Source organism: Sceloporus occidentalis, unplaced genomic scaffold (assembly GCF_023333645.1).
Source record: "Sceloporus occidentalis isolate IW3139 unplaced genomic scaffold, rSceOcc1.0.p SCAF_2, whole genome shotgun sequence".
Lineage (NCBI taxonomy): Eukaryota > Metazoa > Chordata > Lepidosauria > Squamata > Phrynosomatidae > Sceloporus > Sceloporus occidentalis.
This window is the reverse complement of record NW_028316982.1, coordinates 163918092-163943712: the sequence shown is the minus strand read 5'-3', so window position 1 is coordinate 163943712 and position 25621 is coordinate 163918092. Positions and strand designations below refer to the sequence as shown.

Genomic DNA, 25621 nt, shown 5'->3' with positions numbered 1-25621 from the left:
TAAAATAATTAATCTGATTTAGTAAAGAGACAAGAGAACAGAATTTTACTTGGTATTCAAGTCTTGCTTTTTACTCTCCAAAAGACTTGTCAAAAAATGAAGTGATGATTTCAACACATCTAGCATTTACAAGTAGCCCTCCTTGGATCACAACCCCAAGAGGCAACTACAATTATGATCCACCATTTTTCAATTCTCAGACCCAATTGCAGGGGAGCTAGTGAAGCAGACTCCCTAAGAAAGTAAAAAAGACATAAAAATAAAACAATATCACTAAAACATCAACAGTATTATCATTTCCTGCTGTCAGAAACAGACAAGCATCTAGTTAGGACAATGAATCTCAAATTGCAAAGTAAGTACATTGACCACTGTACTGAAGTAATGTACATAAGCAATGTTTATTTGCCAGCTGCTGTTCCACATCACAATATCATCCTGTGTCGTAATTCATTGGGAAATCATCCAAAATAATAAAAGATAATGAGGGCCTGTTAAGCCTGGTCTCTACCATAGCCACAAGGCCATGAAATCTAAACAAAAATCATCCACTGATACTAAGGGAGCTCCAGAAGTGTGTTCTTCAGTTTTTTAGTTTTTAAAAGGGATACAGGCAAGTCACATACTCTCAGCCTCAGGGGAAGGCAAGGGCAAACTTCTTCTGAACAAATCTTGCCAAGAAAAACCCATGACAGGTTTTTGTTAGGGTCACTGTAAGTGGGAAATGACATGAAGGCACACAACAACAACAACAACAACAAACAGGTTTACCTCAGTTAACAAAGCCTCTGACAAAGATGGTCCTTTTTACAAAGCCATTTTATAAGATCTCAGCCCCATTTTTCCTTTTGTCTAGGTGGAAGGTGTATTTTTTTCACCATTAGCATTTGGAGGATGGTGAATGAAGAAAGAGACTTTCATGTTGAGTTGCAGCAGTGTGCCCACAATAAACAGTGCAATAAAGCTTGATTTAGGAAAGAATGGGATTCTACTCTAGGTGATCTTAGTGCAGCTGTGTGTGCCTATGTACCACAGGTAAGGTAGGATGCCTCCAGAATCACTTACTGAGCACCCACAGTTTCAAAATATCATACACACACACACACACACACTCCAAAAAGCAAACCTTGAGCATTCATAGATTTTGATATCCATGAGGGGGTCCTGGAACAAAACCCCAACAGATAATAAGGGACCACTGTATTTCAACCTCTGGTAACAAAGTTTCTGTTAAAGAAGCAATGCCCAGGAACACATCTACTTTGTTAACTGAAGTACCTATACACTGTATTACTGCATGACAGAGAGCAGGACTGGATGGCCCTTGTGATCTTTTCCATAGAATCTCTGATTCTATGAATAATTATAGTGAAATAAAATTTGTCTGTAGCCTGCAATACCATCTTCAGGATTGGAGTGGAGGCAAAGAAAGACCAAACAAAGGGGAGGGGGCAGAGAAAAGAGAAAGTAGAGGGGAAAAGAGAGAGTACTCTAGTTGGGTATGACTGAGGAATATAAAGCCATTGTAAAGCTGGGTGCTTTTGCTAGTCATCAATAAAAGCATTATCAAAAGCAAACTAATTTGCTCAATTTGTAACAGGAAATTATATTAAAAGAGTTGAAAGACTATTGTTAAATTGATCATTGATTATTCCTTGTTTTTCAATTTTATGAAAAAATGTTTGAAGATTTTTTCTGTGTGACTTCACCAACAGCTCTTCGTTACTGACTTTGTTTGCCCTCTTTCCCCTTCTTTATCAGCAGATTGATAAAAGCACGTTTAAACTGACATATCAAAATTAGTGCATTTGGAAAGGCAATTGCAGTTGCATTTTAAGATATAAAAATTCACATTTTCAAAAAATTTCTCCATCACTTAGTTTGCTAATTTGTAATTTGAGGTCACTTAGGGGCTCAACAGATGAGTGGCCAAATGCCGCCTCTTTTAGCCCTGGATCATTGCCGCAGACACGCCTTGGCAACGATCCATTCCCTCTCAGGAGCAAAAAGAAGCTTCTGTAAGCAGCTTCCTGGAAGGAGTGCCATAGCGGCGCTCGCATGCCATGATGACTTCCCTTCCGGTCAGCGCCGTTTGGGCACTGCGCCACCCTTGCCCTATGGTGTGCCCTATGTGGATGGACACATGCCATAATGGCACATGTATGGTGGAACTAGGGCTTTGAGTATGTAAACGTTCAGCCCTGATTCAGCCGTAGTATGCAATCAGGCTGGCACAAAGTGCCAGTCTGTACTGCCCCTTAGTTTGCTAATTTGTAACTTAAGCCTTAAGATTTTGTGGTAGAACACTGTCCAAACATATTTGGCTATTATCTAATGTTCAGCATAGGTGCAATCTAGGTTCAAAACACATTGCAGAAATAATCCAGTTTGAGACTGCTTGAACTACTCTGGATCAATGCTAGGGAATTCTAGGAACTGTGGTCTTGTGAGACATTTAGCCTTCTTTATCAGGGAGCTCTGGGGCACTGAGCCAGGGCAGTTAAAGCAGTCTCAAACTGGATTATTTCTGCAGTGTGCACTGGACCTTAGCCACTCCAAAAATTTACTCACTAAACCCAGCATTGAAAGCTCAGCACCTGGCAGATATAGAATCAAAGAATCATAGAGTTGGAAGAGACCACAAGGGCCATCCAGTCCAAGCCCCTGCCATGCAGGAACTCTCAATCAAAGCATCCCCGACAGATGGCCATCCTGCCTCTGTTTAAAGACCTCCAGGGAAGGAGACTCCAGCATTCTCCAAGGGAGTGTGTTCCACTGTCAAACAGCCCTTACTGTCAGGAAGTTCCTCCTAATGTTGAGGTGGAATCTCTTTTTCTGTAGCTTGCATCCATTGTTCCAGGTCCTGTTCTCTGGAACAGCAGAAAACACGCTTGTTCCCTCCTCAATATGACATCCCTTCAAATATTTAATTAACTTTCTCTTCCCCAGGCTAAACACCCCCAGCTCCCTAAGGCATTCCTCATAGGACATGGTTTCCAGACCCTTCACAATTTTAGTTGCCCTCCTTTGGACACGCTCCAGTTTATCAACTTCTTTTTGAATTGTGGTGCCTAGAACTGGATACAGTATTCCTTGCTCTCTTTATTGCTGATAATCCTATTAAGAAAACTGAGGTGAATACCTTAGAATCTCAAGATGCCCTAGAACATAATTAAAACCCCACAGACTCACCATGCTTTCTTGAACTTGGATACAGGGGAGAATTTAGTATCCATGTTCTGCTAGTCATCTACAGAGCACCCTCTGTCATCACTGTCCTTGTGTGAAAAACAACATATCTGAAGAGTAGTTCCTGTTGACCTGAAGAGTTTCCATGTTAGCAAAGAGATGATTTTTCAGAGGTTTTGCATGCATGGAGAACTTTCATGAAAACAAGGCCTTCTTTACAGATGTATAATCTTCCATGTGAGGAAAGTGATAACGTAAGGCAGGGGTAGGCAACCCATTTGAGCCGGGGGCCGGTTTGCTGTCCCTCAGACAACTGGGGGGCCGAAGCCAAAAAATAAATAATTAAATAAACCTTTTAAAATAAATAAATAAATAAATAAATAAATAAATAAATAAATAAATAAACTGGGACAAATGTAGGACAAAATTTCCAAATGGAGGACACCTTTTTTTTATAAAAAATGGAGGACACGTGAAAAAATTTGCTGATTTTTTAAAAAATGTTAAGATAAATGCATGTTTCTGAGGCTTCTATAGACAATTGCCCCACCATGCCCCTCACGCAAGACGCCAAAGGCCCCGGCGGCAATCAGTGGCAGGACCGGGCTGGGGCCGGTCCCAAGGCCTTGCTGGGCCGCATCCGGCCCGCGGGCCGCAGGTTGCCTACCCCTGACGTAAGGGATGGGACTAGGGATCTTGGTCCTTTGTTCAAGAAATGATGACATGCATCTTAACAAGGATTTAATTTTGATCCAATGTGCAACAATCATATTCCTTTAGCTATGTGTGATAAGTTTTCCAAAAATAAGCATATTATCTTAAAACAGTGTTGCTTCTAAAGAACGAGACCTTGAACACAATAAAAAATAATGATATATTGGAAGGGGGGTGGTGGTAGATATTTTCCAGAACTGTCTCCAGACATAATGAAACTTGAAAAAACATAAGTGGTCATTAAGCACAGTATTTAAAGACTTCATTTATTTTAACAAAACTGAATGATAAAGAGACTGAATTGAAGACATCTGGTGATAAAATTCATTTTAATAGTTTAACACTATTTAATAGTTTGATTGTGAAAGGGTTACAAGATTCTCTTGAGCCATATACACTTTTAAATTAACTATGGTAAAATAAAGCCCTCTTAATCTACACTCCTAATGAATTGGATGTAAAGAGATTAGTAAAGGGCAATGCAATATTAATTTAAGAGAAAGTTAGGCTAATCTCAACAAATATAGTAAATGGCTTTTCAATAAAAAATCATCTTTTACTGTCAAATGTGGCATTAATTCTAAAGGCATTTCAGGACAGAACAAGAGAACATTACTGGTACTTTGTCAGTTTGACTACATATCAAAGAAAAGTAGAATTTGCCCTTAGAGAATAAGCTGACTCAGTATTTCATAATAAAATGGGATATAGTTACACTATTCTTTCTATTCTATTTCTATTCTTTCCAGTTATCATTACGATAGTATTTTGTAAGTACAGACCTAACTTAAAAACCAAGAGCTTTGGTGTGATAATATTAAAGAAAATAATTTTCCATCTATCTATTCATCCATATAATTTTATATGTAAAGTACCCAAATTGCACCTAGCTTTTTTTAAGTGAAGTTGTTTTATAGGGTGCTTGATTCACACTTCTATAAATGAGCCCATCAAACGTGTGGATGTTTTATCACTGCAAGAGCCAATTAATCACCTAAGAAAATTAAACCTGGATATAGGAGAATCGTGTACAAGTCCCATCTACCGGGGAAAAGACCAAGCCACAGTTAATACCAAGAATACAATCAGTAAATGGAAAGGATTAACAACCTGTCATTATTTTACATGTCATTCTCTCAAGTAAAACCATGTTTTGTCAGGTAAACAAAGTTGGGATGCGTAAAGCCAGCCAATGCCAAATTAAGCCAGATTCCTCTTTTGGTCTAGTAGATCCACACCAGTTTCTCCCTCTGACGCTACCACGTTCTACTCAGTATTTCCCCTCTTAATCAAATATTTACTAACCTACAAATGGAACACAACAAACAAACTTGTCCTTGTACAGCATCATCCTATTTTTTTAAAAAAAAAAAACCTGTCATAACACTTCAGAAAAAGTTATGCTATGAATTTACAGAAATTTGTGTGTTTGTGAATCAAAAGGATTGCATGGAAGACAAGTGTCTGCAGATTACCAAACTACATCTCCCTGGCCCTAGTTGCTTTCATTTTCAGCCAGCATTGAAGGACCATGCTTAGAAAGAAGGGTTATAAAAAGGGACCCTTTCACACTTCACAATGTAGCACTATGATGCCATCTTTATAATCATGACTGCATCCTTTGGAATCTTGGGGTTTGTAGTTTGGTGATCCTAGGTGACCCCTAGAAGCCAATATGCTCAAACTGAGGCTGTCATACTTCAGCCACATCATGAGAAGGCATGACTCATTAGAAAAGACAATAATGCTGGGGAAGGTTGAGGGTAGTAGAAAGAGAGGAAGACTGCATGCCAGATACCTAGACTGAATCAGGGAGGCCATGGGCATGAATCTAAAAGTCTTAAGCAGAGCACTGAAAGACAGAGGGCCTTGGAGATGTCTCATCTAAAGGGTCACCATGAGTCAAGTTGACTCAAGGGCAGCTAACAACAACTATTATGCACTAGACCTCCCTGGTGGAGAATACTAATTACCCATCTTAAAATAGTAAAATCCAGGATTCCATAGGAAGGCACCATGGTTGTTAAAGTGGAATCACAGAGCTATAATTGTGCAGTCCCAAGGTACATAGGGGACAATTATACATTTTCTGTAAATTGTAATCTATTCCCTCTTGCATGGCTATACATCTTCTTAAAATCACATACTGTATCTACATAGATGTAAATCCCCTTATCACATCATATTATAAATTGTCTATAGATCATGCAAGAATATAATTGTGGAGACAATAGGCAGAGTAGAGCCTTGGCACTAGCCAATGAGAGTGAAGACAGAAAAAGGTGGGGCCTGCTCCCAGGAATGAGTATATAAGAGGGAGGAGCAGGCTTAAAAGGGGGTGATATTTAGTGTGCCTTGAGGGATGAAGAGCTGTTGAGGCTAGGTTAGGCTGCTGAGAGGGGCAGTTAGAAAGGGTTTTAGGTACCCAAGAAAGGGACGAATGCCCTTAATTATACTGTTGTAGTGCCCTGCAGGAGACAGTGAACTTTATCGCACAGGGCTCCTGGGACACGATGAGAACGATCCCAAAGGAGCCAGGAAGGTAATGGAACGAGTGGGGGAATGCATTTTACTGTACACAGTCCCTCCTTCTGTTTTGAACAGTTCTCAAAAATCTCCTCCTCAGAAACGGATGGGGAATGGAACAGAAGGAATGAGGGACTTGTGTGATAAAATGTGTCCCCCACTCATCCCTCACTCATTCCAAGCTCCTTCTATTCCGTTCTGAGAGCGGTCCCTGGGAGCCCTGTGTGAGTGACAGGTAACTAGAAGGGTTATAAGATACAGAAGTTTAATAAAGGTTCTGTAAGAGTCTGTAAGGGAACATATATAAAGCTATAAAGAAATAATTACTAAGGCAAACTAAAGAAACTGTTAAACTGTGTAACTAATGGAAGTATTTATACAACGTATCCATTGTGAACACCATCCACTAAAAGAGATACTATATTCAGCCTGACTTGCAAATATATGTTTCTCCTCTATTATCATCCCTTCTCTCCTTCCCCTTCCATATTCAGTATAAACTTCTGTTGTTAACTTTTAAAGTTCTGTGTGGGCTGCCCCCCCCCCCCCCATTTATCTGAACTACTTTCTCCCCACATTCCCATTCATCCCCTCCATTCTGGTAGTCAAGGTCTGCTGTCCCAGCCCAGGCTCTCCACTGCCCTGTTATGCCTGCCATAATTTTGCAGGTTCTTTGGCATTGTTTTCCTTTCTTCATCATTTAGATCCTTGTTACATGCCCCTAAGTTTTACCCTTGACTTATCCAAGGGTCATATCAAAATCCATAATTTTACCTCCAAAACTTGACCTTGACTTATACATGAGGTCGACTTATAGTCGAGTATATACAGTAATTCTATCTTGTATTACTATCTATTGTTTTATATGTCTCTGCCTCTGAGGGGAAAGGAGGAAGAAGGGCTTCCCATCAGCCCTACACAAAGGAACTCTCTCCTTCCCAGAAGGCCCTGCTACATCTCTGCCTCTGAGGGGAAAGGAGGAAGAAGGTAGGACTTCCCATCAGCCCTACACAAAGGAACTCTCTCCCTCCCAGAAGGCCCTGCTACATCTCTGCCTCTGAGGGAAAAGGAGGAAGAAGGTAGGACTTCCCATCAGCCCTACACAAAGGAACTCTCTCCTTCCCAGAAGGCCCTGCTACATCTCTGCCTCTGAGGGGAAAGGAGGAAGAAGGGCTTCCCATCAGCCCTACACAAAGGAACTCTCTCCTTCCCAGAAGGCCCTGCTACATCTCTGCCTCTGAGGGGAAAGGAGGAAGAAGGGCTTCCCATCAGCCCTACACAAAGGAACTCTCTCCTTCCCAGAAGGCCCTGCTACATCTCTGCCTCTGAGGGGAAAGGAGGAAGAAGGTAGGACTTCCCATCAGCCCTACACAAAGGAACTCTCTCCCTCCCAGAAGGCCCTGCTACATCTCTGCCTCTGAGGGAAAAGGAGGAAGAAGGTAGGACTTCCCATCAGCCCTACACAAAGGAACTCTCTCCTTCCCAGAAGGCCCTGCTACATCTCTGCCTCTGAGGGGAAAGGAGGAAGAAGGTAGGACTTCCCATCAGCCCTACACAAAGGAACTCTCTCCTTCCCAGAAGGCCCTGCTACATCTCTGCCTCTGAGGGGAAAGGAGGAAGAAGGTAGGACTTCCCATCAGCCCTACACAAAGGAACTCTCTCCCTCCCAGAAGGCCCTGCTACATCTCTGCCTCTGAGGGGAAAGGAGGAAGAAGGTAGGACTTCCCATCAGCCCTACACAAAGGAACTCTCTCCTTCCCAGAAGGCCCTGCTACATCTCTGCCTCTGAGGGGAAAGGAGGAAGAAGGGCTTCCCATCAGCCCTACACAAAGGAACTCTCTCCTTCCCAGAAGGCCCTGCTACATCTCTGCCTCTGAGGGGAAAGGAGGAAGAAGGTAGGACTTCCCATCAGCCCTACACAAAGGAACTCTCTCCCTCCCAGAAGGCCCTGCTACATCTCTGCCTCTGAGGGAAAAGGAGGAAGAAGGTAGGACTTCCCATCAGCCCTACACAAAGGAACTCTCTCCTTCCCAGAAGGCCCTGCTACATCTCTGCCTCTGAGGGGAAAGGAGGAAGAAGGTAGGACTTCCCATCAGCCCTACACAAAGGAACTCTCTCCTTCCCAGAAGGCCCTGCTACATCTCTGCCTCTGAGGGGAAAGGAGGAAGAAGGGCTTCCCATCAGCCCTACACAAAGGAACTCTCTCCTTCCCAGAAGGCCCTGCTACATCTCTGCCTCTGAGGGGAAAGGAGGAAGAAGGTAGGACTTCCCATCAGCCCTACACAAAGGAACTCTCTCCTTCCCAGAAGGCCCTGCTACATCTCTGCCTCTGAGGGGAAAGGAGGAAGAAGGTAGGACTTCCCATCAGCCCTACACAAAGGAACTCTCTCCCTCCCAGAAGGCCCTGCTACATCTCTGCCTCTGAGGGAAAAGGAGGAAGAAGGTAGGACTTCCCATCAGCCCTACACAAAGGAACTCTCTCCTTCCCAGAAGGCCCTGCTACATCTCTGCCTCTGAGGGGAAAGGAGGAAGAAGGTAGGACTTCCCATCAGCCCTACACAAAGGAACTCTCTCCTTCCCAGAAGGCCCTGCTACATCTCTGCCTCTGAGGGGAAAGGAGGAAGAAGGTAGGACTTCCCATCAGCCCTACACAAAGGAACTCTCTCCTTCCCAGAAGGCCCTGCTACATCTCTGCCTCTGAGGGGAAAGGAGGAAGAAGGGCTTCCCATCAGCCCTACACAAAGGAACTCTCTCCTTCCCAGAAGGCCCTGCTACATCTCTGCCTCTGAGGGGAAAGGAGGAAGAAGGTAGGACTTCCCATCAGCCCTACACAAAGGAACTCTCTCCTTCCCAGAAGGCCCTGCTACATCTCTGCCTCTGAGGGGAAAGGAGGAAGAAGGGCTTCCCATCAGCCCTACACAAAGGAACTCTCTCCTTCCCAGAAGGCCCTGCTACATCTCTGCCTCTGAGGGGAAAGGAGGAAGAAGGGCTTCCCATCAGCCCTACACAAAGGAACTCTCTCCCTCCCAGAAGGCCCTGCTACATCTCTGCCTCTGAGGGAAAAGGAGGAAGAAGGTAGGACTTCCCATCAGCCCTACACAAAGGAACTCTCTCCCTCCCAGAAGGCCCTGCTACATCTCTGCCTCTGAGGGAAAAGGAGGAAGAAGGTAGGACTTCCCATCAGCCCTACACAAAGGAACTCTCTCCTTCCCAGAAGGCCCTGCTACATCTCTGCCTCTGAGGGGAAAGGAGGAAGAAGGTAGGACTTCCCATCAGCCCTACACAAAGGAACTCTCTCCCTCCCAGAAGGCCCTGCTACATCTCTGCCTCTGAGGGAAAAGGAGGAAGAAGGTAGGACTTCCCATCAGCCCTACACAAAGGAACTCTCTCCTTCCCAGAAGGCCCTGCTACATCTCTGCCTCTGAGGGGAAAGGAGGAAGAAGGTAGGACTTCCCATCAGCCCTACACAAAGGAACTCTCTCCTTCCCAGAAGGCCCTGCTACATCTCTGCCTCTGAGGGGAAAGGAGGAAGAAGGTAGGACTTCCCATCAGCCCTACACAAAGGAACTCTCTCCCTCCCAGAAGGCCCTGCTACATCTCTGCCTCTGAGGGAAAAGGAGGAAGAAGGTAGGACTTCCCATCAGCCCTACACAAAGGAACTCTCTCCTTCCCAGAAGGCCCTGCTACATCTCTGCCTCTGAGGGGAAAGGAGGAAGAAGGTAGGACTTCCCATCAGCCCTACACAAAGGAACTCTCTCCTTCCCAGAAGGCCCTGCTACATCTCTGCCTCTGAGGGGAAAGGAGGAAGAAGGTAGGACTTCCCATCAGCCCTACACAAAGGAACTCTCTCCTTCCCAGAAGGCCCTTGGCTCCATCTCACTCTCCTGCTTGTCCCAGAATTCTCCACAGGAAGAAGGACAAGTTTAACCTGTGCTCCCTGGTAGAACTTCCTGCTTGCATCGGACTCATACCCAGAAGGCCTGAGCTGGCTATATTATTATTGTTTTTGTCATTATTGTTATTGTTGTTGTTGTTGACCTTTAATTGTAAAGCTAGCTTCACCTCTTTCTTTTCTCTGTGAATCCCATCCTTCCCATGGCTCGCCACATTTCTCCTAACCTGATCCCCATTCGGCCTCTCCCTGTCTCCCTGCTTCCCTTCCTCTGCTCCCTCTGGAACTGCCGCTCAGCTGCCCCTAAAGCAACAGCAATTCATGACCTCTTTCTCTCTAAATCCTTCAACCTCCTCGCTCTCACCGAAACCTGGCTCCCAGCCCATGATACTGCAACCTCCTCTGCCCTTTCTTTTGGTGGTCTCTCCTTCACGCACACAAGCCGTCCTGAGGGTCGAGGAGGAGGGGTTGGTATCTTGCTATCTAACTCCTGCCAGTTTCAAGTTCTAGCTTTTCCCCCCAGCTATCATTTCTCTTCCTTTGAGTTTCATCCTATTAGACTCTTTTCTCCTCTACAGCTCCGGGTTGCAGTCATCTATCGCCCTCCTGGTTCTGCCACCCAGTTCCTATCTGACTTTGAATCATGGCTGACATTCTTCCTTTCGGATTCAGTCCCCACTTTGATCCTTGGTGACTTTAATATCCACGTTGACGATTCCAATAACCCTACAACATCTCGCTTTAACTCTCTGCTAGCTTCTTTTGGCCTCCAACCACACTCCAACTCTTCAACTCATTCTCTTGGTCACTGTCTTGACCTAGTTCTTGCTGCAAACTGCGCCATTTCTGACTACCTGCCACTTGACTTTCCACTATCTGACCATCATTTAATCTCCTTTGCTCTCACTTATACTCCTCCTCCTCGCCATACTATTCAACGTCTTTTTCGTGATCTTCAATCTGTCGACTCTAACCATCTTGGTCTGACCCTGGATTCATCTCTCTCTTCCCTAAATCTCGGGGATTCTGCTGATTCAGCTATGTCTTTATTTAACTCCACTCTTTCCTCAACTCTTGACCATTTTGCACCTGTCTCTGTACGCACTTCTTCCTCCAAGACTAGACCTCAGCCCTGGCTTACCCCCAACATTAAGTTTCTCCGGTCCTGCTCTAGAGCGGCCGAACGTCTTTGGAGAAAGTCCAAAGAGTGGGCTGATTTTATCCATTTCAAATTTGTTCTTTCGTCCTTCTCACGCGCCCTCTCTATGGCTAAACAGAATTATTACAAATCATTGATCTCTGCCAATGAGAGGTGCCCGCAGCGTTTGTTCTCCTCCTTCAATACTTTGCTTAAACCTCCCTCTCCTCCTGTCTCTTCATCTTTCTCTCCTAATGACTTTGCTAACTATTTCATCTCTAAGATTACCACTATTCGCTCTGAGATAGTCCCTCCTGATTCTTCTTCTGCTCTTAATCTTCTATCGCCTTCGCCTAACAAATTTTCTGTCTTTCCTCCTGCCTCTTTGGATGAACTCTCTACACTTCTGAACTCTTCCAAACCTGCTACCTGTCCTCTTGATCCTATTCCTACTCGTCTTCTAATCTCTATAGCTCCCTCCTTTCTGCCCTCGCTCCTCCATATCTTCAATCTCTCTCTCTCTACAGGCTCCTTCCCGTCGGACTTCAAACATGCTCTCATTTCCCCAATTCTGAAAAAACCTTCTCTTGACCCCACCTCTTTGTCTAGCTATCGTCCGATTTCTCTTCTCCCCTTTCTTTCTAAGGTTCTGGAACGGGTTGTCTATTCGCGCTGTCTTGAGTTTCTTGAAGCCAACTCCATTCTCGATCCCTTTCAGTCTGGTTTCCGCCCAAGGCATTCTACAGAGACAGCTCTCACTAAGATCTCGAATGACCTTTTACAGGCCAAGGCTAATGGCCTTTACTCTGTTCTCATTCTTCTCGATTTGTCTGCAGCCTTTGACACTGTTGATCACTGTCTCCTAATTGACATACTCTCTGACCTTGGGTTCTCAGACTCTGTTCTTGACTGGTTTAGATCTTACTTGTCTGGCAGATCTTTTGCTGTAGTTGCAGGGGATCAGACTTCTTCTCCTGTTCCCTTATCTGTTGGAGTTCCCCAGGGCTCTGTTCTGGGTCCCCTTCTGTTTTCTCTCTACACACTGTCCTTAGGAAAACTCATCAGCTCTTTTGGTTTTTCCTACCATCTGTATGCCGATGACACCCAGCTGTATCTTTCTGCCCCTGACCTTTCTCCAAGGCTTGAACAGCAAGTCTCATCTTGCCTTACAGCTGTCTCGCAGTGGATGCGCCATCGGCGGTTGAAGCTCAACATGTCCAAGACGGAGCTTCTTGTCTTTCCTCCTAAGCCCAACCTTCAACACTCCTTTTCTGTCTCTGTGGACAACATCTCCATTCAACCAGTCCAGCAAGCCCGCAGTCTTGGTTTTATCTTTGACTCTTCTCTGTCGTGTATCCCTCAGATCCAGACCACAGCCAAGGCTTGTAGATTCTTTTTGTACAATATTGCCAAAATCCGACCATATCTCTCCGCCTCTACTGCCAAGATCCTGGTCCATGCCCTAGTGGTCTCACGACTCGATTACTGTAATGTCCTCCTGGCTGGGCTTCCTTTTTCTCACCTCCGGCCTTTAATCTCTGTCCAGCATTCAGCTGCACGCATTATCACTTCCACCCACCGCTCTGACCACATCTCTCCTGTGTTGGCATCCCTTCACTGGCTCCCTCTCCCTTTCCGCATTCAGTATAAGCTCCTGCTGTCGACATTCAAAGCCCTCCATGGACTGGCCCCTCCTTACTTATCAGACCTTCTTTCTCCTCACCTTCCCACCAGGGCCCTCCGTTCTGGTAGTCAAGGGTTCCTGTCTCAGCCCAGGATTTCCTCTGCCCCATCCCGGATTCGCCCCTTTTCACTTGCTGCCCCTCACTCCTGGAACCTTCTTCCTCCACAAGCAAGAGCCATCACTTCTTTAACCAGCTTCAAAACGGAGCTGAAAACCATCCTATTCAGAGAAGCCTTCCCAGGCATCGCATAATTGTCGCTTACTATCTGATGTTCTGTTGTTGGCTGTTTATCGATCCATTTCCTGTATTGCTATGTACTGTATATGTATTATCCTACTTGTGAGTATGTATTTTCCCTGGATAATGATTAACCTTCCATTTTGGAGCCAAGCCCTCCCTCCAGTCCATCTGCCTTGGTCCAGGCCTCGGAGGTAGAGAGGAACTGCTGGACCTCTTACCCTTTCCCGTCACCACTCCCTTCTCCTTCTGTGTCATGTCTTTTTAGATTGTAAGCCTGAGGGCAGGGAACCGTCTAACTAAAAAGATTGCATGTACAGCGCTGTGTAAATTTACAGCGCTTCATAAATAAAGGTTAATAATAAAATAATAATAAATGTATTTTGTAGAATGTATGCCATTGGCAGGTTTCATTTTTAGCCATTTTATTGTCTGTAAGTACAGTGCTGTATAAATCTACAGCGCTATGTAAATGAAGTATAATAATAGTAACAACAATAACAACAATAAATACATTTCTTACTTTGTTTCAAAAAGCAGCTGTCTGAAGTGATTCCAAAGACATATTAAAAATGCTACCAACATTGAGAAAAGTATTTTAGGTTTGGAACTCATAAGATAGTGGGTGCATGGCTGTCAAAGAATAGTTTGTGCCAAGCTGGGGGGAAATTTGAAACCCAGAGTGTTGGCATCTAAAGAGAGTTATAGTACAGAAGACACTTGTACTATGACAGTGAGGAATTGGTGGGATAATGGCCATCACCTTCACATAATTGGTGGCAGCAGTGGGATAAAAAGATCCATTGGGCTGCCATCCAAGAAAGTAGTTGTGTGAGTGAGTCTCATCGTGAGAAGAATATTTAAAGTCCTGGCAAGGTCAAATAGGAAACACTGATATGGTCACTGTCATGGTAGATTTAAAGAACACACTAGTCATAAAGCTGGAGAAAAACCTCACCTCTCTGTCAAGAACAGAACAGTAACAAGAAACACCTGATTCAGGGATAGTCCACATGTACATGTTATCATGTGAACTGCTGTGAATTTTCATACATTTGCATCAACACTTGTCTTCACTTTCCTGTGCAAATTCATATTTATTTACTCTTCCTCTGCCAAAAAAGCCCTATGGAACAGGTCAATTCCAATGCCACCTTCTGATGGAACAGCCATGCAAATCCATGCAAGTGGACAGTCACACATTTGATAATGTGCATACTTGTGGACACTCCAATAAAAACCGCAAATTCTCCCGCCACAAAAAGCCCAAATTCTATCACATGTGGCCAGGTTGCAGTCTATTCAAATCAAGTGAGGAGTATTTAAATGACGTAGACAAGCCCTATGGAACAAGTTAGGTCCAGTGCCACCTTCTGAACAATCTATATAAGTAGATTACCCACATATGTAAGTTGTCCAGACACAAGTTAAAAATCGGTCTCTTTTCCATCAGAGCATATGGACTGATAATAAGCAATTCTGTCAAAAACCGACTGAAAAGGGAAATACAGGAATTCCAATAATTCAATAGTCAATACCAATATCAATTTCTTTTTCTTTAAAGAGCGAATGAAGATTGTAAAATGAATATTACAAACATTCTCAATTAACAAAAGTTTGTTTTTCCATCTACATTTGCTCCAAGGTTATTACAAACCTCTTCTGCAGCTTACTTCAGAATCCCAATCCCCTTTCTTCCACAATATCCACTTCCTAAAGTTTAATAAAGGTGTTACCTACTGTTTGATTAATGCGGGGGTGTGTGTGTGTGGAGAGTTTGAGTGCTTTAAATCCCAGATCCACGGCCACATCATCAACAACGGTGCTAAACGACAGATTATTTGCAGTGAATGGATTTCCTTGGAAACAAAATGATCACATGTTTTATGACAGAGGGGTGCATTTATTGTAGCAAGTATCATACCAACTTGGAAGAGATCTACCAGGCCCTTTAAGCAGGCATCTTTTAAACCTCAACATTGTTCAAAAAGTGCTGAGGCTTGGCTTCTTCTATTTTTCTGGTTATTATTATGAATTCTACCTCTGTTATGTACAAGTGTCCCCATTTTTATAAATTAAGTTACTTAGATGGAAAAAGAAAAATATTTTAACACAGAGAGGATTCACTCTTCAGGCTTTTTGTGTGATACACATGCACACACACTGCTTAGACACTGTGACTTACTCTCAGCCATGTATCTGTCATCAGCCATGCCACTGTAATTCAACAGCGGCACCTACTGGGCACTAAAGGCTAATACATCAACCCTTAAACCATGCTACTACAAAGTTTTGCTAATGGATTGGACTATGGTAAAAACCAAATTTATTTGATCATTTTCAAGAGGCAGAGACCTGTTAGATAACTTTACAGAAGATGTAAACAGCTTTGGAGTTCCTTTTTTAAACAGTGAAAAGTTTCTCAAACAAATATGAATAATATTAGAAGACATAGCAATGTTAGTCTGGATCAGTATACAAAGGGATTTTGTAGTAACTTTGAGACGGAGAGACTAATAACCTAATCTTTTGTACATTTAGGAGCTCGACAGACCACCCCCAAAAGGGTGCGCTGGAGCTGCCTGTTTTTACTCTTGACAGAGGCTGCAGCAAGCAAACAGTGCGGCGTCCATCAGGACTAAAAAGAACCTGCTGTAAGCAGGTTCTTTTTAGTCTGCATGGTGGGCACCATGAGTGCACCAATGGCGCACTTGTGCACAGCAATGATGCACACGCAGCAATGTTTAGACACTGTGTTGCACTTGCATCATGATGGAGCCAAGCCATGATGGTGCTGCCAGTATGCGGTAGAGCTCGGGAGCATGCCATCGCTCCGCACTCCTAAGCCCTAAAATTGGTCCCAGACTGCTGCTTTCCAGCAGTCTGTACCAGGCCTTTGTCTAGTTCAACAGTATACGCATGCAGTGAGACAAATATTTATACCAATAATTGAGTGGTGGAATGCATAAAGTAATAGAAATTGACATTGAGTTTCAGATCTCTAAATCACAATCCTTAAACAAAAAACCCTTAAAATGGTGATTGGAAAGAAAAACAGCTGAAAAGGATATATTCATGAACTCCAGCCAATTGCTAGTGGTTTCCTGGCACATTACTCATATTATAACATTAGTTGCTATCTCAATCACTAACAGCTTCTCTTTTTGTTGTTGTTAACTACCCTCGAGTTTATTTCAAGTCATGACAACCCTATGGATGACACATCTCCAAGACTGCTGTGCTTAGGTCTTGCAGGATCAGGCCCGTGGCCTCCCTGATCACATCTAACCATCTGGCATGTGGTCTTCCTCTTTTTCTGCTTCCTTCTGCCTTACCTAGCATTATTGGTTTTTCTAATAAATCATACCTTCTCATGATGGGGCCAAAGTATGACAGTTCTCAATGTAGTCATCTTGACTTCCAGGGAGAGTTCAGGCTTAATCTGTTCTACACCCCATTTATTTATCTTCTTGGCTAGTCATGGTATCTTCAGCACTCTTCTCCAGCACCACACTTCATATGAGTTAATCTTCTTTCTATCGGTTTTCTTCATTGTCCAGCTTTTACATTCATACATGGTGATGGGGAATACAATGGCTCGGACGATCCTCCCTTTAGTGTTATATCTTTACACTTTAGAATCTTGTCCAGTTCTTTCATAGCCACAAGTCCATATCAACATAACCGACCAAGAACTCCCCCTCTATTCATATGTTTCTCTACTCATCTGTCATCTCACCTTTGCCTAATTACTTTTTACAACACTAGTTGAAACTGAATTTGTCACCCTATCACCAAATACAAATGTTTTGCATTTAAATTATTAGTCACATACTCCTACATTAACTGGTATAAATATATGTCCACAGGTGGCTCATTCTGATGAAGCAGTCTGCAAAAGTCTACAAAAGCTTACACTACAAACTTTTTTCCTTCAGCCATCTGAATGTATGCATTTCTGTTTTGGACATATCAGATATAGGTCTAACAAACATCAGATGAGGCAGTAAAACTGTGCCTTGATTTTACCTCTTCAGACTATAGATAAAGTCTGAACAATGGAATGTTCCTCTATAGAATTTTATGTATGTCTACAGAAATTTTCTATTCATATGTTCCTTGATCTGAAGACAAAAGCAGGCCTCCAGATGTTCATCTCCAATGTCCATTTGCCCCTTTGTATGCACTAGGTCCCACCCCCTCATTTCCACTTCTCAGTCTCACAGCATAAATGGAAAGGTCTGAAAAAGGGTTCTTTTCATATCCAATTAAGATCCATGTGGAAATACAGATAAACAAGGGGGGGGGGGGGAATAAGAAGCGGAAATTACAAATTTCCCTCCTTTGTCCAAATAATCACAGAACAAGAGCCCTGTCCCTATAACATATAACTCATGTAAATGTAAATGTTTTCCTCATACACCTCATTTCAATTTATTTTCTGCAACAAATTAAAAACAACAACAGCCATTTCTGTGACCGATGCAATACAGTTCTCAAATTGCTCATTTGCAAATAGTGTATTTGTGGACTTTAGTCCACAAACAGAAAATCCAGGGGTGCAAGAAGTGTAAAGTTCTAAAGGATTTCAATTATATAGGAGAGAAAAAGGAAGAGAACTGAGAGAGGGAGAGGGGATTTCCAGCGAGAATATGAGAATCAATAAACATGATGCTAAACATATACAGTAGGACCTCGTTATCCACAGGCTTGCCATTCACAGATTTCGGCATCCTCAGGCAGCAAGCCCTGATGTCCCAAATAGCAGTGTGTGTATGTGGCCTGCCTTTTGGTACAACAGGACTTGAGGTCTTGCATTTTTTTTGTACCCATGGGGTGTGTGTTTGGAACAGATCCCCTGATGACACAAATGTCTGACTGTATGTGGTGACTCAATTCTTCTCATTAAAAAGAAAACAAAACTCAGCAGCCAAACCCCACTCCACCATCAATCTGGATCAGGTCCAAGGAATAGCAGAATTTTTATCTTTTCTCCCTCCCCCACCATCATTTTCCCACTCAAAAAATCATCCATCCTTCAAGAAAGTCTTGCTCAAGAAAATACCAGAGTAGCAATCTGTCACAGTAACAAGCAAATGATCAAACCACAACACTGTGGTGCTTATTTTCTCTCTTTCCCTCTTTTATGAGGAAGTAACTCACAGCAATGCGTAACAAGTTATTCTATATCCTATTTTACCTGTTCATAATGGCTAGAATTGGAAGTTTATCAGTGCAGTGACCTATCATTAGGCACAAAAATAGGGAAGGGCATAGGAGAAGAATGAGACATTTCCAGCATTGATTTGAGCTGAACATGCTTACCACTGAACATAAGGGTGAAGAAAGGTCCTTACACAAAATAATATAATATCAAAGGTCAGCACATACCAGATTAAAATAACCAGATTAAGTCCATGAAAGTTAACAAAAACAACATCATTCTATCTTTCTTTAAGAAGGAAGCAGACAAATTAGCATAGTTTGGGAATGCTGTTTGTGTGCATGTGTATGCATGTGTCTGTTGTTGTTGGGGTTGTTTGGACTACAGCTCCCAGAACTGCCCAACTACTGCCCATGCTGGTTTGGGACTCTGGGAGCTGGTTCAAAAATGCAACTACAGTGGGCCCTTGATATCCACTGGGGTTTGGTTCCGGGACCCCTGTGGATAACAAAATCTGTGGATGTTCAAGCCACACTAAATACAGTAGTGTAGTAAAATGGTGTCCCTTATATAAAATGGCAAAATCAGAATATTTCAAAGCCGTGGATGATGGGATCTGTAGATAAAAAATCAGTGGATATGGAGGGTGGACTGCAGAAGTGAGCAATAGTTGAAAGTGCTAGGTGTATTAGGCCTGGAGAAGAGAAAGTTAAATAGAGACATTACCAGGAGCTCAAGGACTGCTTCAGACATGATGGACCTGACTTGTTCTTTGTTATGGATAGAAATGATAGCAAAAAGGGGTTCAGCAGAATATTAGGATAAATGTTTTAACAGTAAGAGAGCTCTTGGAACAGATTGCCCTGGAAGGTGATGGGCTATCCTTTGCTGGAGGTATTTAAAGTGAGGCTGGGCAACCATCTGTCAGGGATGAGGTAGTGGCATTCTGCTTTGTAGATCTGCTGAGTAGGCTACTGGACTAGATGAATTTTAAGATCTGTTTAGGTCAATATTCATTTGATTAATATTCTTTTAGTTTTCCTAACTCAAGACAGTGTTCTATATTTGAAGGCAGGCTGTCCCCACTACTTCCTGCATTAACCGATGTTAATCTAAATGCAGAGAGTGGATTTTTAACTCATGTTTTAAAACCATTCTCCCTGGAGACATGGTTATATAATCTAACACTTAGTAAATAAAACCAAGGTTCATTCCAAGGTGGTATCAAGTACAGTAAGTTAGCTCACGGGGATTACTGTCAGTTCAAAGAAAGCCATTTTCTTTTGATATTACCTGGCAGCAGAAACATACTTTTTATTTTTTAAGTCATTGAGTATCTCATTTCATATTTATTACTCAAAACCATCCTGGCTTAAAGATTCAATTAAAAGGAGCACAAAACATAGCAGTGAAACTCTTCCATTTTTTTTCAAATAAACCATTTAATGGTGAAATTTAGAGATGCTTGTCAAAGCAGTCAGCTAAAGGCAACAAAAATTAGAATGCTCATCCAAGCTGCCTCCCATTTAAACCTGTTAAGAAAGAAAAGACATCTTGTGTAACAGATTTTCAAGGTATTACTGTAAATCATGAACCCATACATATATGCTTTACATATGTAGTGTGATTTTCAATGGAAAGGATATGGGACTGATGATTTGAGCCTGCATAACTGGATTTAGTAAAATATACAGTGCTTAATCTGTCTGGGTGTTACTTCTTTTTCATTCTGGAAGCCTATGTTATTAAAATGACTGCTATATTGGTAATTAGCCCAGATGAATCTGTTCCAAGCTAATTAAAGGGCACCTGCTACATTGCAGAACAGTATTACAGTTTCCAATGGTGTGGAGCTAAAGAAAGCTTTGATGGATCTTGAACACAAGGGAATAAGAATACCCATCTTAATATGTTTCACTTGGCTTGTCTAATCGTCCACCCTCTGCAAAATGTAAATATAAGTTTCAAGGTATCTAAAAGATAATAGCTCTGTATCAACCTTACAGTGAAAACTCCATACCAATTATTAGTGTTCTCATGTTTCTTTCTTTTTTCTTTTTTTAAAAAAACATACTCCCATTTTAAATTCAGATATTACCATAATTTTAAAATGGTGTGCTTCCCCATCTTTATATCTTTATATGCACAAAGTACTCTAAGCGGTCACCATGCCCCCACTCCTCCCCGATGTCAATGTTTAATGCCGGTCTGTTGAGGCCATAAGTTGCTATTCAATTTGTTTGCAAACATTTTACAGTACTAACTTTTCTAAGGAATTTCTTCTGGTACTAAATTGTGTAGTTCTGCATCAATTTTAAGTCCAGATTTACTCATTACTCATAGCAAGGAGGATGCTAATGTTGTTGTTGTGTGCTTCCAAGTCATTTTTTACTTATGGTAACACTAAGGCGACCCTATAATAGCAGGCAGGTTACTTGGGGGGGGGGATTTACCATTGCCATCCTCTGAGGCTGAGAGGGTGTGACTTGCCCACGGTCACCCAGCAAGTTTTTATGCTCAAGTGGGGAACTGAACCATGGTCTTCAGAGCTGTAGTTCAATGCTCAAACCACTACACCACGCTGGCTAATTGCAGAATTCAAAATGCCAGATTATCATATTGAATAAGACACAAAACCCTTTTGCACAAGCTTTTGCACTGAGAGGTTAGTGACAGACAGTCTGAAAAAAAAGTTATTCTTTTTCCAAAAATCATAGGCCAGATCTGAATGCTGTCTTAATCACTGTGATGAAAGTAAATTACAATTTTTAAGAAACTGGAAGCAATGAGATAAGAAAAAGATACAGATGTTTCTCTATAGAACTGAAGCCATGTTACCACAAAGCATGGATCTCACTCAACAAGTTTATCTCATATTCAGCAGATGAAGGAAATGGATGTGCTGGTTGTAGGCACTGAAGTGAGAGAACGCAGATGACAGAGATAATACTATGTGCAACTTGGAAAATTATTGGCAGAGCATTACACATTTCTCAACACTACCTCCTACTTTGCAATATTCTGTCCCAAACATCTCACACCTCCCCTGTCATCTCCTGTGAATAAGAGGAACAGGAATAGAGAGGTGTGGGAGGCAACAAGGTCAAAGTAGTAGGAGGGAAGGGACTGAGTTTCCTAGCAACATTATTTTTATATGTTCCCTGCTCTGTTTATGTCTTTAGAGCTTTGCGTGTGACAGCAATTTTAAGCCAAATAGGGACTAGAAACTATGTAAGTCTGACTACTAGTCCTGCATACTTAAGGAAGTGTTATCAAAACAAAGAAAGCAAACCAAAGCTGAGATCAAGAAAATGGTATGTAACCTGCCTACTCAGAAAGTACAGGTGTATACTAAGAAATTAAGTCTTGCCAATTTAAACAGTTTATTCCTAAAGAATTGGATATAAGATTGCAACAAAATCCAGTATTTGCTTTTTTATAATCTTAATGGCTATGGGTCTGATATAAGCATACTTTAGCTAACAAAGCTTCTGACAGTGAAGCTACTTTTTACCCAGCATCCAATTTCTTCCTTGTCCTTTGTCTAGATGCAAGCTTTTTAGCAGTAGCAGCACTGGAAAGATAGTGATGGAGAGCTGGTGAAACACAGACTTGGTGTCAAGTTGCAGCAGCCTATCTGCAGTATAACAATGCAATAAATAAAATTGGGGCTGGGAAAGAGCAGGATCCTACTCTGGCCAATCCTGCACCAGAATCCTTTATTGAGCATACATGAACAGCAAAACAAAGAGAAAAGTGGGGAGAAGACAGGCTGTCTCATCAGCTACTTCCAGCATATTAACTAAAATATAGACATATAAATTTGGCCTCCAAAATTGAAATAATGAGAAAAATGGAGGCTGGTGAAAAAAAAACCACCCCAGAAAGTAATTATGAAGAAGCCTAAAGGACTCTCTAGAAGGTTTAAAAACTTTTTTATATGCAAGGCTTACCTCATCTTATTTTTTTCATTTCACAAGTGCATATTGTTAGTTTTTAATAAAAAGTTTACTGGAGTGTATCAAACAGCTCTTCTTTTTTTATGATGTAGGAACCCATTCCTATTCTTTCCATGTCTATCTGCCTATGGTACCAAATTTCCAGTTAAAGAAGTAATACCAAGGCATATATCTACTTTGTTAACTATAATAATAAACCTGCATAGCCCTTTGCCTGAAGTAACTGCCTGTGTTTTATAATTTCAGGGAAACTATTTTGTAATCGACCAATGGGAGCAACTGGACTTGAACAGCTCATTAGTTTAGGATGTTTCACAAGTGAGCTCATACTGGTATATAATTTGACACATACTGAACCATTCACAAGGAGGATTTGCTATGCTTGCTTTCTCAGAAGCAATAGCACCAAATCCAATAGGACTTCATTCAGGCAAGTGTGTGCACTGAACTTGGGTAATATCCAAAATTATCCTGTAAAACAGATACATAAACCTCTTGGTTGTAGGTTTCAACTGTCTGAATTTTAAAAGAATGTATCAATAGAGGCATCATATTACCATATCAAGACTCCAAATCAAGAATCAAAGGATAATAGCCAAAACCAGTATCAAGGCACCAGATGAAGTATCTATATAAACTGACACAAACACACTACAGTTGCCTCTCTGTTTCTGCGGACTTGAAGTCTCAGTTACTCATGGAGGGGAGCCTCATTGTCTAAAATGGTGTGCACTCCCATGACACGAGTGCAGGGCCACGCACAGGAGTGTATGGCCATTCAAACCAATGGGGCTTGAATATATGCAAGTTTCTGTTTTTATGGGGGGGGGGGATCTGGAATGGATCCCCCATGAAAATGGGGGGGGGGCTGTAATTGTCCAATGATCCCTCAAATCTGTATAATCATTGTTATATCTATATGCTGCAAATAGTTGGTACACAAGGCTTGAGCCACCGTATCCTAGCATTTTACCTTAGCTCCTTTCTGAACCCCACTCAGGCAAGGCTTTTCAGGTATAGCACTGTGAGCCCACTTTAACTGCCATGGCAAAATCCTATAGAAACCTGGGGTTTGTAGTGCGATGAGACCCTAGGCCTGTCTGGCTCAGAATTTTAAATGTCCCTCCCCTAAACTTCAAATCCCAGGGTTTCACAGGATGTTTATATATTTGTAATTACAACCAAGTACAAGTAGACTCCCTTATCTATCCAGAATTCCAAAATCCGAAATACACCAAAATCCAAAACTTTTTTCATGTGTGGCTGAGATAGTGACACTTTTGCTTTCTGGTCATTCAGTATACACAAATTTTGTTTCATGCACAACATTATCAAAAATATGATATCTTTAACCTTCAGGTTATATGTATAATGTGTATATGGAACATAAATTAATTTCCTGTTTAGCTTTGGGTCTCATTTCCAAGCTGTCTCATTATGTATATGCAAAAATTCCAAAATCAAAAACATCCAAAATTCAGAACACTTCTGGTCCCAAGCATTTTGGATAAGGGAGATTCAATCTGTACATTTTTCCCATAAGCTGTTTCCCATAATGCACAACATTGTGCATCTGTCACAATGTTGGTGGCAGGTACAGCACTGGGATGGATCCATGGATGGGTGGGCGGGGAGCCTGTGTGCTCTAAATTTGTTAACCCGAAGGGAATTTGGAGATAATATTTACTTGTGATATATGAAGCACATAAACAGCTTCATTTATATACCACTTTATACTGAACTAACAGTGTCTAAGCGGAACTGTAAGCTAATTGCATCCAATAATCTGGATACTCAAGAGGTATATCTTCAGTATACAGCTTTCGACATGTAGGTCCCTTGTGGTCAGTTAATCAAAAGAATTTTATGTCCTAATGGTGGCAGGTCTTCTCCTGATGGGAGTAGGGTTCTACATACATGCCGACCTCAAGGGCTGTGGGATCTGCTTCACTCCCAGGTGGCAAGGGAATCATGCAATGACTCAGACTCATGTGGATTCCTATATCCTTCCAACCAGGGTTTATTCTACTAGCAGGTGGACTGAGATGGAATTCACTTGTCCAAAGATATTCTCTTCCCTATGCTGTAGTACTAAGGGTCTTCAGTTGCTGTAATCATTAATGTTGTGACTATTCTTTATCTCCATCAATGCATCTTGTGTAATGTGTTTTTTCTCATCACTTCACACTCAGCTTTGCTTTAATGCTTGGGTGTTTGCTATTGCAGCAGGCATTAAAAGCATTTAGACTCACAGAACTGGAAAGGACTTAAACTTACCCACATTCCTTCCCATGTTGTGAATCAGCTAACATAGTACAGTATCCACAACAAATGTCTATTAAGCTCCTGCTTAAAAACATCTAACAAAGGAGTCTTCCACCTCCTGAGATATTCTGTACCACTACTGAACAACTTTACTATTGGCACATCTGTGCTTACATTTAGTCTACATTTCCTTTCTTGTACTTTGAATTAATTAGTTCGGGTACTCCTCATCAGGAGGAACAGAAAACAAGTTCATTCCACTATCTATGTGATGCCTTGAAGATGCTAACCTACTTAATCTTACCTTCACAGGCTAAAAACACCTACTTCATTAGCAATGGGCCCAAACAGACAGGCCAAAATAAAGCTGCTTCGGGTCACTTTGGAGGTATGCTGTTTAAATGACACACACATCTTAAGAGGCCAGAAGCTGCACCAAAGCTGTGCTCCAGTCCATAAGATTGAAGCTTTTTGGTTTTGGTGTGGCTTCCAGCCTCTTAGGACACATGCATCATTTAAACAGTATACCTCCAAAGTGATCCGAAGCAGCTTTATTTTGGCCTGTCTGTTCGGGCCCAATATTACATTCAGATTATTTTGCACCTGGGGTGTATTTCCTGACTTGATTCTTCCTATAGAGAAAACAAGAACTATGAAAAAAAATTCTCCTTGATACAGACGACTAACATACTGTTAATGTTAATGGTCTCACACAGAATCTGGGCATTTTTGTGAGTGGGTTTTGCACATTTATGCAAAATGTACAGTACTAGAAAATGTGATGACTACTGCCTTGTAATAAAAATAGTAGTATTGGATGGGCCGTTTGGGTTCTTATGATCAGTTAGACTG

General features: G+C 42.1%; 1 protein-coding gene across 4 annotated transcripts in view; it reads right to left on the bottom strand.

The window, feature by feature from the left end:
• Window positions 1-25621, bottom strand: part of LOC149319213 (guanine nucleotide exchange factor DBS-like) — a 173667-nt gene that overhangs the window by 126351 nt on the left and 21695 nt on the right. Inside the window, exon 1 of one of the 4 annotated variants that reach the window (XM_089511298.1) lies at window positions 15122-15140. The exons of the other annotated variants lie outside the window; for them this stretch is intronic. The gene's annotated coding sequence lies outside the window, so the exon portion shown is untranslated. Of the gene's footprint in view, window positions 1-15121; window positions 15141-25621 lie in introns of those variants that run through there. 4 annotated transcript variants of the gene reach the window in all.